Source organism: Heloderma suspectum, chromosome 7 (genome assembly GCF_057233095.1).
Source record: "Heloderma suspectum isolate Gila_16-S chromosome 7, 16-S_ref, whole genome shotgun sequence".
Lineage (NCBI taxonomy): Eukaryota > Metazoa > Chordata > Lepidosauria > Squamata > Helodermatidae > Heloderma > Heloderma suspectum.
Window position 1 is genome coordinate 104,339,850 of NC_139464.1, and position 16,913 is coordinate 104,356,762.

The following is a 16,913-nucleotide window of genomic DNA, read 5'->3' on the forward strand; positions in this document are numbered from 1 at the left end:
ACAGTGAAATGTACTGTACTTCTATTTAATTTATAATAATGATTTCTAAACTTGCATCTATACATGAGCATATCCAAATTTTATGCCAACCAAGGGTCTTCTTTTGTCCTCTTTTTTGGCACTTCATAAGCGGCCACCCTAATGGAAAGTAGATGGGTCTAGGATTCTGCTGCAAAGATCACAATCTGTAGCTACATTCCTAGACACACTTATTTGGGAATGAACCCAGTAGGACAACATCCCAGCAAGCATGCAGAAGATGAGGCACTGAGTGATGGACCACACTAGTTTGCAACCTTGATTCAGAAAAGCACTTTCACATTTGTGTTACTTAAAATGATTAAGGGCACAATCCTATGCATGTTTAGATAGAGAAAAGGCCTACAACTCCCAGCATGCCCCAGCCAGCCTGGGAGTTGTAGGCCTTTTCTCTGACTAAACATGCATAGGATTGTGCCCTAAGAATATAATTGAGGCCAAAGTAAATTGTGTTATGTAAGCAACTTGTTTACACTCGTTTGGGTACAAGTGGATTTAAAATGCTGCTGAGTTCATCTGGAATAAGGAATGTCTGATGACACTACCATTTGTGCAGTTCAACAGATCGGTTTCAATGTTGCAGCCAGAGCATTCACTTTTTCTTTAAAAAAACCAAAACTGTAATTTGCCCGCATTGTAGGAATGTGATGCCAGTTGAAGGAAGACTTTAGAGCAGGCTTTTTTGTAATAGTTTCCCTACCACAATCTTTTTTTTCTGCATAAGAGAAACAAGCCATACATTCATTGCTGCTTAGACACATTTGCATAACAAGGGACGTGACATGCATAGCAGAGCATTTCAGTTTATGTTTGCTGGTGGAAACATTTCTTACATTTCTCTGAAAACACCTAGTTGTAGTTTTTGTTTTGCAGTGAATAATCCAGCTACAGGTGAGAACAGACAGTATTTCCCACCATCCTGATTTTCTTCTTATGTTTACTTTAAAAGGTTTCATATGCATTTTCTTAAAGTTGAGTGAAGATAACAATTAATTGTAAAAATCTAAACTGCCATTTCACATGACTCCCAGGTGGAGCCACTAGGTCATACGTATATTTTCACAAAATAGGTTGGGGTGGAAGTGGAATTGTGTCATTAATATCATCACCACCACCACCACCATCCAGGGCCAGCCCTACCATTAGGCAGTGAGGCAACTATCTCAAGCAGCAGATGTTGCAGGGGGGGGGGCAGCAGCAGCATCTACCTTGCCATTCCTCATGAGCTCCCCTTGGCCATTCCCTTGTCTTGGAGGACAGAGCTGTGTACCCCATGGCAAGTCCTGCATCCCCTAAAATAGCAAGCAGCCCTCAGGTGTAGAGGAAGATGCTACTCCTCAGCCAATGTTGAAGTAAAATTTAACTGCATTCTTGTCGGTTTCTGTTTATAAAATGGAGGGGGGCTCCATCTTGTCCTTCATCTCTGGTCCAGGCCAGTGTCAAGGGTAGGCATGGTTGGGCACCTGCCAAGGGCCCACACTCTAGCAGGTGCCCACTGACAAAAGCTCCTGGACTTGCTACTCCACTTCACCACTGTAACTTGCTTGTTTACATGCCTCTTGCTCTGGCCCAGACAATGGTGGTGGTGAGAAGGAGGAGGAACAGATGCCTGCTTGCCCACTGGCTCTCTGCCTATCAAATTATAGTAATGATGAGAAAGAGGATGAAGCACAATAGCAGGCATCTGTTCCTCCTTCTTCTCACCACCACCATTGTCTGGGCCAGAGCAAGAGGCAGCAAACAAGCAAGTGACAATGGTGGAGAGAAGGCAGACTCACTGAGGGAGGAGGCCCATTGAGGGTGTCTTGCCCAAGAGCTCTCCGAAACCTGGAGCTGGCATTGCCTCAGGCAGCAAAATATCACGGGCTGGCCCTGTCATCACTAATGGTGTCACAGGCACTATGTCGTAAGTGCCCAGAGGCCTCGGCAGTGATGCTTGACATGGGGAGGGCTGCTAGACAGGCCAGAAATTGTGCATACATTTTTCTTGTGATGCTATTGTTCTGGGGGATGCTGTTCATGCTGAGAGACAAACACGACATCCAAAATGCTACTTCCATCTTAGCAGGTTCTCTGTACAAAGACACATGGCCCATAGGCACCTACATGTGCACAGACTGAGGGACATGGTAGATATCTATCTAATCTGATATTGCAATGGTGTGTTACACTCAGATGAATGGGTCCAATGGAAACATGTTATTTTGAGAACGATATCCCTTTGCAGGGTCCTTGGATTTAAGTCCTCTTGGGAGTGCTTAGTTTTTTGAACACGACTGCCTGTTGCATGGTTACATTTTAATCTTTCCTGCTCTCTTTTGAGCAGCTTTGTTGTATTTTAAAGGTCCTTTCCTTTTTTATATATAAAGTTGCTATCTTTTCAAAATGCCACATTGGATTTCTGTCTTGATTTCAGATTGATGGAAGGAAAAGGATTCAATATGAATAAAAGGCCGCATTTTTTTGTGTACTTTTTTCACCAGGCTTTCTCATGATCACCTGTGAATGCTGAGCTAAGATGGGTAGAGGACAGAGATATGAATTTGGCTTCTTCATCATCATCTGAGCTTTTGCTGCAAACATCAGAGGGATTTAGCAGGCTTAGCTGAGGTTGTTGCGAAACAACACAGCTAACCTATGAATTTGAATTATGGCTTTGGAAAATGTATTAAGAAAGCTGTTAGCCGTCTGTTAGCTGAGCAGCACTCTGCAGACACGAACTGCCTTTTTTGTTCAATTTTACTTAGCGACAGCCTTTCTCTCATGACACTCACTTAGTCACTTTATTCTTGAATACTCTTCAGCTTAGCATGGGGGATTTGATGCATATCATACAAAGCAAGCCCTGTGTCTGGAATTTACACCGGGGCTGTATATTGTACATAACCATACCATGCAGTCACAACTGACTTTTTGTGTCATCACAACTTCATACATGTTAGATGTACCTTCAGCTCTTTCGTAACCAATTAATCCACTTTCACAGCTGAACTTATTGCAGGTAAAACCCTATTCCAGTACTGAGAGTGAGAGGTGACTGGGCAGCAGGAATGAAATACAGAAGTGGAGGAGGGGAACAACCCAGAAATAAAGCAACAAGAAGAAAAACAACAGGTGAACCAGCAGCTGAAGGTATAATATTCCACCTGCTTTGCAGAAGATTCCTGTTCTGCAGGTTAGATTGCAGGATACTGAGTAGCCCCACCACCTCTCTATGTATATGACACACACCTTTGCAGAACAGGTGGATTTTAAAGATGTGGGTCATGAAGGCAGCAGATACAGTGGTTAGGGGGAAAAACACGTAAAAAGCCAGCTCCTAAATCTGTCAAAAGGTACATTCAGTTCATTCAAGTTAAATCCTCAATAGTTTGAGATAGAAATGCTGGTGAATGGGAACACTTATTACTACATTATAAACCACTGGTACAATTGTCTGGGAAGGGTGATGTGTCCCTCTGGCAGCGATCTCTGCTTCCACGCTGGCTGTGGACAATGAGATTGGTGGGCAGAAGGGCCAGAGTTGACCAAGGGACAGCACAGGACACTGCAGCCAAAGGGACTTATGCCAAGTATCTGAGTATCTACTGAACAAGATGTTAGAGCCTAGGAACAAGAAATAACTGCAAAGGATTGTGCAGGAGCAGAGGACTCCGAGAATCACACAACATTAAAAAAAAATCTGTCCTTAGGAAGTGAACTTCACACCCTGCCTCTCTATGATCAAGCGACTTCTTATGTTAGATAGGATCTTCCAAAGGCTTTTATGGTACCTATGGTACCAATCACATTCTTTTTTTCGGAGGGGGGGTAGTGCGAAAGAAATGAGTTCTGTCATATAAGCCCTTATCATCTGAAGTGGTACAGTCCAGATACCTGTTTACTGTCTCAGTGAGAACTAGGCTTATATGTTGTGGCCAATGGTACTTGGGAGCATGAGGTAAAAGACAAATGAAGTGGCAACAGGGGAAAAGCCATTATCAGGTCAAGGTTGAAGCTACATGGACATTAAATACTAGAGCAAAGGTCAAAAGCAGGGACCACCAGACAGACCAGTTGCAGGACTGGTTTGAGTAACAGAACAGTGGGAAATAGAAGGCCTTGAAGCAAACCTTGGTGTTCCCTCAAAGCAATCCTTCACATTTCTGTTTTCTTAACCTTCATGCAGAACTCGTAACAAAAAACACACAAGCCATTTTCCAGTGTAACCTGAGATGGCAAAATGTCCCATGAACAACTATGTGTCTGTAGTGTCAGAAGAAGTATGCATTAATCTCATTTAGACATGTATCATAAACTGTCAAGGTAAAACTTTAGGTAAAGCTGTATATTACTACAAACTAACATTTTTGATCTTGTGGGGTATTTTATAACCCCCCAAATAAATCTGTCTCAGTTGAGGTAAATGTTCCCCAAAGAAATACCATGGCTTGTGCCAACCTACTGGCACCCAGAGTACTTAAACCTACTTTCTTAGTCCAGTTTTCTTTGGAAAAACCCATGCGGATATTTTATAACCCCAAAATATTGCTTTGTTTGGGCGACATATAGACACCCCCATAGCAAAACCAATAGATTCTAGGATATTTTATGCCGGATGTGTTTTTCCCCCCATAAAGAAAACAGTAAGCAGCAAGAAACTTGAGGACATTATGCAGGCAACAATGGACAACAATGTCATGGGATGATTATGTTGTAGGGTAGCCCTACTTCAGCGTAAATTCTGCAGTGTAAAATGCATTTGGGGTACGTTGTTATTGGAATAAGGAATACGCCTTGAATTTATGAATGGAATGATAAAAGGGCTGAGTCTTGCAACACAAAATATTTACCTAAGGAAGAACAGGTGCTTCACCTTGGTTGATCTCAGAAACACTTCAAGGTACGGTAAATGATAAAATAGCAGAATATCTTTCTCTTTCTCTCCTACCTGAATTTTTCCACCCCGACAAATCAAAGAAGTCTGGTGTGTGCAAGATCTGCAGGATGATTCACTAAAGGTTGTTTGAGGAGAACTGGCTGGTAAAGCTGACGCAGTATATACCAACACAAGAGCAACACCCTATTACTTAACTTTAATTTCGGAAATCTTGGAAACAACCACCAGACTTAAAGAAGATTCCTCAGTTCAACATTGTTATAAGCCAAATTTATATGGCCTGGGAGACATATATGGGGAAATGTATTGTAAATTTATACCTGTATTATGCAGGGATCCCACTTCTGCCAGCAGTGTAACTATTCAAGTCAGTGTTACGAAGATAAAGGGGTAAGAAAGGGAAGGTTTTGCCATTGCACTGGACCCTCTGGTGGCTTTGGCCTATTATGTCAGTGTAAGGTACTCAGGTGATAGAAATAGGGAGGTATAGGGTTCAAAGAACTTACTAGGTGGCCATAGCCAAGATACATTTTTTTCTGCCTCTGCTGCACCTCCTCAATATGGGAATAATAACAGTGACCTACTTTATGGGGTTCTTGTAAGGATTAGCACAGGTGTGGACAATCTTTTCTGGATTGGGGACCACGTTGGCCCCTGCAGAATGCTTCACAGCCACATTTTGCCCTATTAGCAGAGGGGAAACAGCAATCTTAAAAAAGGAATGCTGGGGTGGGGTGGGGGCTTTAACTTTGCCTCCCCTCAGCAAATCAGATCATGCTTTTCCTGCTTCTAATAGCATTGGGGAACCAGCATTCTATTCCCCGCCACCCAGCTGATGACTGATCACCTGAGCAGCAGGCTAAAGTGGACAGGGCACTGTAGAGCTCCATGGGCTCCGCAGAGATTGGTCACATGACAAATGCAGCCTGTAGGCTGTGAGTTGCCCACGTGTGGATTAGTGGAATAACTTCTGTGAAGCACTGTTAAGTATTATAATTATGTAATCCTTTCAACAGGCTGATTTCACTGACCAAATGCACCAGAAAACACAGCATAGTTCACCATTTGCCTGCCCAGAGGATTAGGCTGCAAATCAAATATCATATTATATCTCTGTGGTACGATCGCCAGTGACAATGGTCCTGTGCCTTTAACAGCTGCACAACAGGCAGAAATTCATAAGCCAAGGTTTCCTCCCACCACTTAATTTCCAGGCTGGGGAAAGCTACACCAGTTCAATTTCTGTCTGTCGTGCAACTGTTGTAGGCACAGGAGGTCTGCCAGAAAAAGGAAGCCCTACTCATTTGCTCTTTCCTTCTTTCTCTTCATTTGGGTTACTTGCTGTCGAGCCTTTCCATTGATTGAGCTGTTGTTGCGAGATATATATATACACACACACACACACACAGTTTAAAGATTTTTCATTATGATCGTATTTAATAATTCACAACATAATTATGGAATAGGCAGCAACAGCAGTTGAATCAGCTTAGGCATGTTATTATTACGCATTGTTAATCTATAGAAAAAATCAATAGAAACCATGATTAAGAAAAGAATTCTATTTATGGAATATGTTCAAATAACACAATAAATTGCAATACCAGTCTTTTTAGGAATGAATCCAGTCTGTTTTCTAAATCTGGATTCCTAGAAAATTGTACATTGGATCAGACCCGGAGAAGCACACATTCACCTCATTAACTTCAGTAAGATACAATTCGTACTTTTATGTACATCACTTTATATTTCACAGCTGAATGTGTAAACTAAAATATCACTGTGCACAATTCAGTTAAAGCGAAGCACCATTTAAGTCCCATTGATTTCAATGTGAGAAATTTAAGCATATGCCTGATTTTCCCATCCGTGGGATTCAAAATCAGTGGGAAAGTGAATTATGTCTATTGTGCTGGAGGAAAAGCTAAAGCTCTATCTGAGATGTCTGAGCTTTTATAGCCCCCTCATAGCTTGTAGGAGACTACTTGATGCTGCAAGCAAGAGAGGAACATCCAAGTGTGAAACAACTTTTAAGCATGTTTAGCAGTGTGCTGGAGTGTGTACTTCTGGGGCAGAAGCTGAAGTGAACCGAAGTGACAAAAATAGCATATGACCATTTTGATATAGACCAATTAATTCTTCCCCTTCATGGATCACTGCCTTGTTGTGGCGAAGGGGCTTGAGTAACTCAGTGAAGCCATAAGCTATGCCGTGCAGGGCCACCCAAGACGGACAGGTCATGGCAGAGAGTTCTGACAAAATGTGGTCCACTGGAGAAGGAAATGGCAACCCACTCCAGTATTCTTGCCAAGAAAACCCCATGGAACGTATCACAAGGCTAAAAGATATGACGCCGGAAGATAAGCCCCTCAGGTCAGAAGGTGTCCAATATGCTACTGGGGAAGAGCAGAGGGTATTTCCAAGTAGCGCCAGAAAGAGTGAAGCGGCTGGGCCAAAGCCGAAAGGACACTCAGCTGTGGATGTGTCTGGTGGTGAAAAGAAAATCCGATGCTGTAAAGAACAATATTGTTTAGGAACCTGGAATGTCAGATCAATGAATCAAGGTAAGCTGGAGGTGGTCAAACATGAGATGGCAAGATTGAACATCGACATCTTGGGAATCAGCGAACTAAAATGGACAGGCATGGGCGAATTTAATTCAGGTGACCATCATATCTACTATTGTGGGCAAGAATCCCTTAGAAGAAATGGAGTAGCACTCATAGTCAACAAAAGGGTGGGAAAAGCAGTACTGGGGTACAATCTTAAAAATGATAGAATGATCTCAGTACGAATCCAAGGCAAACCATTCAACATCACAGTAATTCAAGTCTATGCCCCAACCACTGAGGCCGAAGAAGCTGAGGTAGATCGGTTCTATGAAGACCTACAACACCTTCTAGAACTAACACCCAAAAAAGAAGTCCTCTTCATCATAGGGGATTGGAATGCTAAAGTAGGAAGTCAAGAAATCACCGGGATAACAGGCAGGCATGGCCTTGGTGTACAAAATGAAGCAGGACAAAAGCTAATAGAGTTTTGCCAAGAGAACATGCTGATAATAGCAAACACTCTTTTCCAACAGCACAAGAGGCGACTCTACACATGGACGTCACCAGATGGTCAATATCGAAATCAGATTGATTATGTCCTTTGCAGCCAAAGATGGAGAAGCTCCATACAGTCAGTAAAAACAAGACCTGGAGCTGACTGTGGCTCAGATCATGAGCTGCTTCTTGCAAAATTTCAGCTTAAATTGAAGAACGTCGGGAAAACCACTAAACCGTTCAGGTATGACCTAAATCATATCCCTGATGAATATACAGTGGAGGTGAGGAATAGATTTCAGGGATTAGACCTGATAGACAGAGTGCCTGAGGAACTATGGATGGAGGTCCGTAACATTGTTCAGGAGGCAGCAACTCAATCCATCCCAAAGAAAAAGAAATGCAAGAAAGCCAAGTGGCTGTCTGATGAGGCTTTACAAGTAGCTGAGGAAAGAAGGGAAGCGAAAAGCAAGGGAGAAAGGGGAAGATATACCCAACTGAATGCAGAGTTCCAGAGAATAGCAAGGAGAGACAAGAAGGCCTTCTTAAATGAACAATGCAAAGAAATCGAGGAAAACAACAGAATGGGAAAGACTAGAGATCTCTTCAAGAAAATTGGAGATCTCAAGGGAACGTTTTGTGCAAAGACGGGCATGATAAAGGACAAAGAAGGCAGGGACCTAACAGAAGCAGATGAGATTAAGAAGAGGTGGCAAGAATACACAGAAGAACTATACAGGAAAGATTGGAATGTCCCTGATAGCCATGATAGTGCGGTCACTGAACTTGAGCCGGCCATCCTAGAGAGTGAAGTCAAGTGGGCCTTAGGAAGCATTAGTAACAACAAAGCTAGCGGAGATGACAGTATTCCAGCCGAGCTATTTAAAATCCTAAAAGATGATGCTGTTAAAGTGCTGCATTCAATATGCCAACAAATCTGGAACACTCAACAGTGGCCACAAGACTGGAAAAGGTCAGTTTACATTCCAATTCCAAAGAAGGGCAACGCCAAAGAGTGTGCAAACTACCGCACAATTGCGCTCATTTCACATGCCAGCAAGGTGATGCTCAAAATCCTACAAGCTAGGCTTCAGCAGTATGCGAACCGAGAACTACCGGAAGTACAAGCTGGGTTTAGAAGAGGCAGAGGAACTAGAGATCAAATCACCAACATTCGCTGCATCATGGAGAAAGCAAGAGAATTCCAGAAAAACGTCTATTTCTGCTTCATTGACTACGCTAAAGCCTTTGATTGTGTGGATCACAACAAACTGTGGCAAATTCATAAAGTGATGGGAGTACCAGACCACCTTACCTGTCTCCTGAGAAACCTGTACGAGGGTCAAGAAGCAACAGTAAGAACCAGACATGGAACAACCGATTGGTTCAAAATTGGGAAAGGAGTACGACAAGGCTGCATATTGTCACCCTGCTTATTTAACTTATATGCAGAGTACATCATGAGAAATGCCGGGTTGGATGAATCAGAGGTCGGAATTAAGATTGCTGGGAGAATTATCAATAACCTCCGATATGCAGACGATACCACCCTAATGGCAGAAAGCGAAGAGGATCTCAAGAGCCTCTTGTTGAGGGTGAAAGAGGAGAGTGCAAAAGCTGGTTTGAAACTCAACATTAAAAAAACGAAGATCATGGCATCTGGCCCCATCACTTCCTGGCATATAGAAGGGGAAGAAATGGAAGCAGTGACAGATTTTACTTTCTTGGGCTCCAAGATCACCGCAGACGGTGACTGTAGCCATGAAATTAAAAGACGCTTGCTCCTTGGGAGGAAAGCTATGGCAAACCTAGACAGCATAGTAAGAAGCAGAGACATCACCTTGCCGACAAAGGTCCGTCTAATCAAAGCTATGGTTTTCCCAGTAGTAATGTATGGCTGTGAGAGCTGGACTATAAGGAAGGCTGAGCGCCGAAGAATTGATGCTTTCGAACTGTGGTGCTGGAGAAGACTCTTACGAGTCCCCTGGACTGCAAGGAGGTCAAATCAGTCCATCCTAAAGGAAATCAACCCTGAGTGCTCATTGGAAGGACAGATAATGAAGCTGAAGCTCCAATATTTTGGCCACCTAATGCGAAGAGAAAACTCCCTGGAAAAGACCCTGATGCTGAGAAAGACTGAAGGCAAAAGGAGAAGGGGACGGCAGAGGATGAGATGGCTAGATAGCATCACGGATGCAATGAATATGAACTTGAGCACGCTCCGGGAGAGAGCGCAGGACAGGAAGGCCTGGCGTGCTATGGTCCATGGGGTCACGAAGAGTCAGACACGACTGAACGACTGAACAACAACAACAACAATTAATTCTTCTCCATCTCCACCCAGCCTGAATGGAGGGTCTTTCCCCCTTCTTAGCTTTGACCCAAATGAGTGCTACTTTGCACTGAACATAAGCGCAACATACATGAAATCCATGCACACAAATGTTTCTCCATTGACTAGAAATGCCTTGGGTAGATTAGAAGATGCACACTCTTGATGCTTCTGCAAGTTGTAGGTATCAGTTTTAATTACTCTAGGTTTGCAGAGGCTGGCTGGGTGACAGCACTGAGAAGCTGTTAGAAAGTGGTAAGAATTAATGATTAATCTCAAATAACTGTTTTTTTAAAGGTTAGCCAGACTAGGCATTGGAATAAACATGTCCAGGGCTGTTATTTTGCATGGAATTATGTAGAATCTGGTAACGGTTGGAGGATCTGAAGTTTCCAAAATTTTCATGTGATAAAGCAGCTTCCCTTCACTTCAGGAATATGTCTGAAAATACACAGGCAGTCACCACAATCTGGCAAGGATGATTAAAGCAGGCTTCTGTGCATGGATCCGGGATCATGAGTGCAAAGTGGTGCTGCATATACAGCTCCCATCTCTGGATTCCTGCATCTGGCTTCCAGTACTCAAGGCTGCTCATTCAGTTACAGTTGCTGGAAGGCTGATGCAGTTACAGCTGATAAACAACCATCTCACTGGCACATGGAGATACATGCCTAGAGCAAATGCACACAGCCCATTGCTATGCACTACAGCTGTCATCCAATTAAAGAAATCTAAGGGTGCAATCCTATGGGGATAGTGGGCCACCTCCCAACTCGGAGGCAGCTATCTACCCAACGCAGAGCAGATGGAACACAGAGGGAATCCTCTCCTCTGTGCTCCATCCACCCTGCATTTGCAGCTAGACAGCTGATTTCAGCTGTGTAGTTGGGGTGTGTCAGAGTGTGTGGGGGAGGCCAGACAACGCATAGGAAGTGTCATACCTATGCTTCTGCGGTCTCCACTCCCAACCCCTGGGAATGCCCCCCTTCTGCCAGTTCCACACTGCTCTTATGAGCATGGAGCCGGGGATGAACCGCACTACCTACGAGGCAGTGGGGGAGGGGTGGGGAGTGAAGTTTCTGGGAACTCTGTTCCCAGAAACTGAAAAATCCTATGGCTGTCTAGACACTGTCTAGGGCCATAGGGTTGTGCCCTAAGTCATTAACTGCATTTGAAATAGGTTTGTAGAGAAAATTATTACATTTTTATACCTCCCCATAGCTCTCTGGGTGGTTTACAAAGACTGAAACATTAAAAATACAATATACAAAATTTAAAAACATAAAAACATACAACAAGTATATACAGAGACAACATATATCTAAAAACAACTTTGAGCAATCAGTCAAACCATAAAACAAATCCAGGATGAATTGAAAACTCATCACATGCTGCCAAATGCCTGGGAAAAAAGTCTTGTCCTAGCGCTGAAAAGATAGTAATGTTAGTGCCAGTCAAGCCTCTTCAGGGAGATCATTCCATAATTGGGGGGCCACCACTGAGAAGGCCCTCTCCCTTGTTGCTGTCTTCCGAGCCTCACTTGGAGGAGGCACCCGGAGGAGGACCTTAAACGTTGAGCATAGTGTATCGGTATCTTTGAGCCGGGAGAGACACTCCATCAGGTATTGCAGTCCTCAGCCATGTAAGGCTTTATAGGTTAAAATCAGCACCTTGAATTGCGCTCGGAAACATACAGGCTGCCAAAGCAAGTGGGCCAGAGTCGGTCTGATATGTTCCAACCTTCTGTCCCCCACTATCTGGGGCCAGTAGCTGTGAAAAGTCCAACACATCTGGAGGCCACCAGGTTGGGGAAGGCTGATCTAAGTGATTAAAGGCGGTGGCCCTACTGTGCACATCTTCTGAGTCTGGGGCCAGTAGCTGTGAAAAACTGACGGGTTGTAGTTTCTGTGTCTGGCATAACAACCTGTTGTTCCCTCATATTCCCCATCATTTTTCAACACTTCCATATATGTCATCACACTGTTTTCCCATTTTTAAAAAATTTGTTTATTGAACAATTCCAGCTATACAAGAGACAATACTTTGTTCATTAGGCAAAAAATACAGACCCATTAAGTCTGATATAATTGCAAATGACCCAGTTAGCATGCAACAAATGGTTAACCAGACCATGGGTTGTTTGGAAGCATGCGGGAGCTGGCATGCTGGCTCCCACCTGCTCACTTACATCTGCTGCGCTAAACAGCCCAGAGACACTCCATCCCTGGGTTGTTCTCAGTGACATACAAACCTGGAACTCTGCGTTGAGGGAGAAACAACCCAGAATTTGAACCCATGGTTTGTGCTTGTTCTTGGGATGTCCTTGGGTTGTTTAGTGCAGCAGAAGCAGCCACATGGTCAGGATCCAACATGCTTGCTCGCTCGCTCACAAACACCCCATAGTTAACAAACAATTGTTGCATGTGAACTGGCTCAATGTGTATTCCAGTAATCTATAAAACATGCCCCTTTTTCAGCAACATTGAATATTTGTTGAGTATCATTCCTCCTACGTATTGCTTCAGTTAATTTAAGTTTACCTTATTCAAGATATTTCATTAGCCACTCTTTAACTGATATTGCTCTTTTAAACGATGCGTATACATATTCCAAATTCTATAAAAATACTGACTGGAATATTCAAAATTAAAACATATATACACAGTTCAGTTAGCTGTTGTGAAGTATTCTTGTAAATTGCTCGATGGAGACTGTTAAATATATTACAATCCTTTCTCCCTTCTCTCCTTCTTCACATATTACACAAGGCTTTTTACAGTGTACATCTAAAGATGTAAAGTGTGACTGACAAATAGGTGTTTGGAAACCCATATATCACACAGGTACCCTCGGGATTGACTGCAGCTTCCTGCCGTTTTCACTCAATGGCAAACCCGGGTTTGTTACCCTGTAGCATGTGGAGTGGCCCTCTGATCCAACAACAGCTCAGTGATCCTAAACTGTAACCCTGAAGGGTACACAGCGCTCTGCATAAGCAGTGGAGTGTCCGCAGTTCAATCCTAAGCATGTTTACTCTACAGTAAGCCCCAATACAGTTACTCCCAGGTAAGGGTGCATAGGATTGCTGCCCAAGTTCTCCATGGTTCTTGACAATGCACAATGGAAACTCGAGACTGTCTCAAAAATGCTTTGCATAGCAGCACAAGAAGCTGTTCTTAGGGGTGGAAAAAAGAAGCGAAATGCCCTGATGCACGTAACGTCTTCCACAGAGCTAAGGGGTTCTTCTGATCATTGCCCAAGAGGTTATATGTGGATCACTAAAAAACAGCTGCTATTTATAAAGCGGGGATGCAAGTGTTAAAAACGAACACCTCTAGGGATTCGTGGAGCATTTTCCATTAAGTGAAGCACGTTTTCAGATTGCCCTTTCAGCATCGCAGTCTTCCGAGTATTTTGATCTTTTGGGCTTTGATTCCTCTGAAGCCACATCAAACAACCAAACAGAAAAGGTTTCTCTCACTGGTGAAAAATGGATGCCTTTGTGCAAGTAACCACATAAATGTGAAGCATCTCCTCTCTTTAATCCCCCTTGGGAGAAGATGATTTTTTAAACAATGGTTGAACTGTAAAAACAAAACAAACCCCCCCAACCCTAAAAAGAATATAGTTTATAGGACACAATTGGAAGAGATAGTCATAATATCTTTTAATTAATGAGTAGAACCTTCCTAAACTTGATGCCCTCCAGATGTTTTGGACATCGACTTCCAATAGCTCCAGCTGCCATGTCCAGTGGTCAGGAATCCTGGGTGCTGTAGTCCAAAACATCTGGAAGGCATCAGGTTGGGGAGGTTCATGTCAAACATGCCTTCACATCACCATAAGCAAGTCACACACTGTAGCTGTTTGTCTGCGTCATATTTGTACTTGAGTCTATTCTGACAGGAAATCCTGATCCTCATATATGTGACAAACAGTAACCCAATAGAAATACGTCACTGATTCCAAAGAATCCATGGTAGATGCTATCCCTAGTTCCAAAACACGTACTTTCTGTTATACTTAACATAACATATGAAGAAATTTCTCAAAACATTTTGGTGTCTGAGGCAGGAAATTCAAATGACACCTCCCATGATAGGAAAAATATTACAAACTAAATAACTGACAACTTGCTATCCACATTCTTTCAAGCAGCCTAAAGACATCCCTCCAATTTAATAAAAAAAAATATGAGTCTGATTCTAAAGTTTTCTGCTGAAAGGGAATCTGTAAGTCTTGCAACTGAATACAGAAAATAAAGCAAAGCAACTCTGTTTATTCGAGCAGAAAACTTTTCGGCTTCACGTGTCACTTCTCAACTGAAGATTAATTTAAGAAATAATGAGTTCTAGTGAACTCTTTATAATGTTTGGAAGTTTTGTCTGCAAACACCCTGAGGGTTTAAATCAGGAGTGGGCAACTGCGGGAGGCCTGGGGGCCATTTCATGCCCTGCAGCCCCCCTGCAGGCTGCACTCCATGGGCCACCCCTCCAAAAGACTGGGGGGTTGCCATCGAAATTTGGTGGCAAACCACTCCACAGCATTAAAAGGGTTAAATGTAGCTTGTCCTCAAGCTAAATTTGACCTTTGGGGCATTCTCTAGCAGCTACGGAGTGCTAAAACGGTCACATTCAGCTTCAGGGGACCACACTGGGACAGATGCCACCGCTTGTTTAAATGTTTGTGGCAAAGACACGCCCTTGCATTGTGAACAGGCGGGTTTGCACCGGTACAACTGCCAAAAACTGTCATGGACGCTTGTAGAAACTGGTTTGGTTTTTTTGCAGAACACAGACTCCTGTGGAACTTTTAAAATTATTATTCTTTAAAAGTAAATCAATAAAGGCACACTCCCATGTGTGTTTAGAAAGAAAAAAGGTCCTACAACTCCCAGCATCCCTCCAGCCAGCCATGCTACCTGGGGCATGCTGGGAATTTTAGGACTTTTTTCTGTCTAATAGGGTTACACCCTTAAAATACCAGCTGGCATTATAATTTGACTGTTTGTAATTCTTTTCAAATCACTTCATAAGGATGGCACCAGCAAACCTCTCCCATAGTGTAGGGAAAACAAATACCACTCATATAGCCTGGGGAGAGCTTTTGGGAAGGGTGATAGCCCACTAATATGTAAATACAGGTTTTGCTTATAATTCAGCAATAGGCACATTCTAAAGTTGTACAAATTCTACAGTCCAAACTAGACCCATTGATGATGCTACAAGTTGAAATACAGATAAAGAATATTTATGCACACATTTCCCTTCTGCTGGGAGCATCAATGTGTTTATTATATCCCAGTTTCAACAACAGAGAATTCATGTACCTGTAGTTTGCCAAACACCAGTCTCCAAATACCATTTCAGTTCATTCAACATACAGGAGATTGACTTTCCCACTACAGATAGTGATTGTTCCTCTTTAGATGTTAATGTTGCCTTTCTTGCTATGCTAATTTCTCACCAGTGGCTTCTTCCTAGGACTGTGTCATATTGCTGACAAAGTGGGCTTAAGACCACAAAAGTTTACTCTGCTGCATGAAATGTAAACTCTGGAGGAAGAAGAATCATGAAGCGTAAGTAAGGCTGCATGTATTTCATGACTGCAACATGCAAGATGCCAATAATACAGAGTTTATCATGGAAACCACACAAATCACATTTGTACTGAGCAGTGGCAGATATAATAATAAGTGTCATAATATGCTTGTTAATCAGTGGCAAAACCTACGGTGGTTCGTGAGTTATGGTTGAACTGAACACACAAAAGCTGGGAAATCATTTTTTCAGCCATAATGCCAGCCCCCTCTCAAACCACGTGCCTCGGCAAATCCTTCCCAGGATTTGGAAGCTATGCTTCTATTAATGCAGCCCAAAAGAGCATTTGCCTTTTTTGCAGCCACATCACATTGTTGGCTCATCTTCAGCTCGTGATCGACAACAATTCCAAGATCCTTCTCGCTTGTAGTATTGTTGAGCCACGTATCCCCCATCTTGTAACTGTGCATTTGGTTTCTTTTTCCTAGGTGCAGAACTTGGCATTTATCCCTATTAAATGTCATTCTGTTGTTTTCTGCCCAGCGCTCCAGTCTATCAAGATCACTTTGAATTTTGTTTCTGTCTTCCAAGTTATTAGCTATCCTGCCCAATTTTGTGTTATCAGCAAATTTGATCAGCATTCCCTGCACCTCCTCCTCCAAGTCATTAATAAAAATGTGGAAGAGCACTGGGCCCAGGACTGAGCCCTGCGGTACCCCGCTCGTTACCTCTCCCCAGTTGGAGAAGATACCATTGATAAGCACTCTTTGAGTCCGATTCTGTAGCCAACTGTGGATCCACCAGATCATTGTTTCATCTAGCCCACTTTGAGCTAGTTTGCTCATCAGGATATCATGGGGCACTTTGTCGAAAGCTTTGCTGAAGTCGAGGTATGTTATGTCCACAGCATTCCCACAGTCCACAAGGGAGGTGACCTGATCAAAACATGAGATCAGATTCGTCTGGCAGGATTTGTTCTTGACAAATCCATGTTGGTTTCAAGTAATCACTGCATTGTTTTCAAGGTGCTTACAGATGGATTGCTTTATCATCTGCTCCAGAATTTTCCAGGGATT

At 43.0% G+C, this 16,913-nt stretch overlaps 1 long non-coding RNA gene across 1 annotated transcript; it reads left to right on the forward strand.

Annotated features, from left to right (window-relative positions):
• Nucleotides 1–3,025: 3,025 nt before the first annotated feature.
• Nucleotides 3,026–16,593, forward strand: LOC146340138 (uncharacterized). Its single transcript, XR_014784482.1, has 3 exons — nt 3,026–3,171; nt 15,781–15,875; nt 16,326–16,593. It is a non-coding gene; the product is annotated as an uncharacterized LOC146340138 (long non-coding RNA).
• Nucleotides 16,594–16,913: the final 320 nt, after the last annotated feature.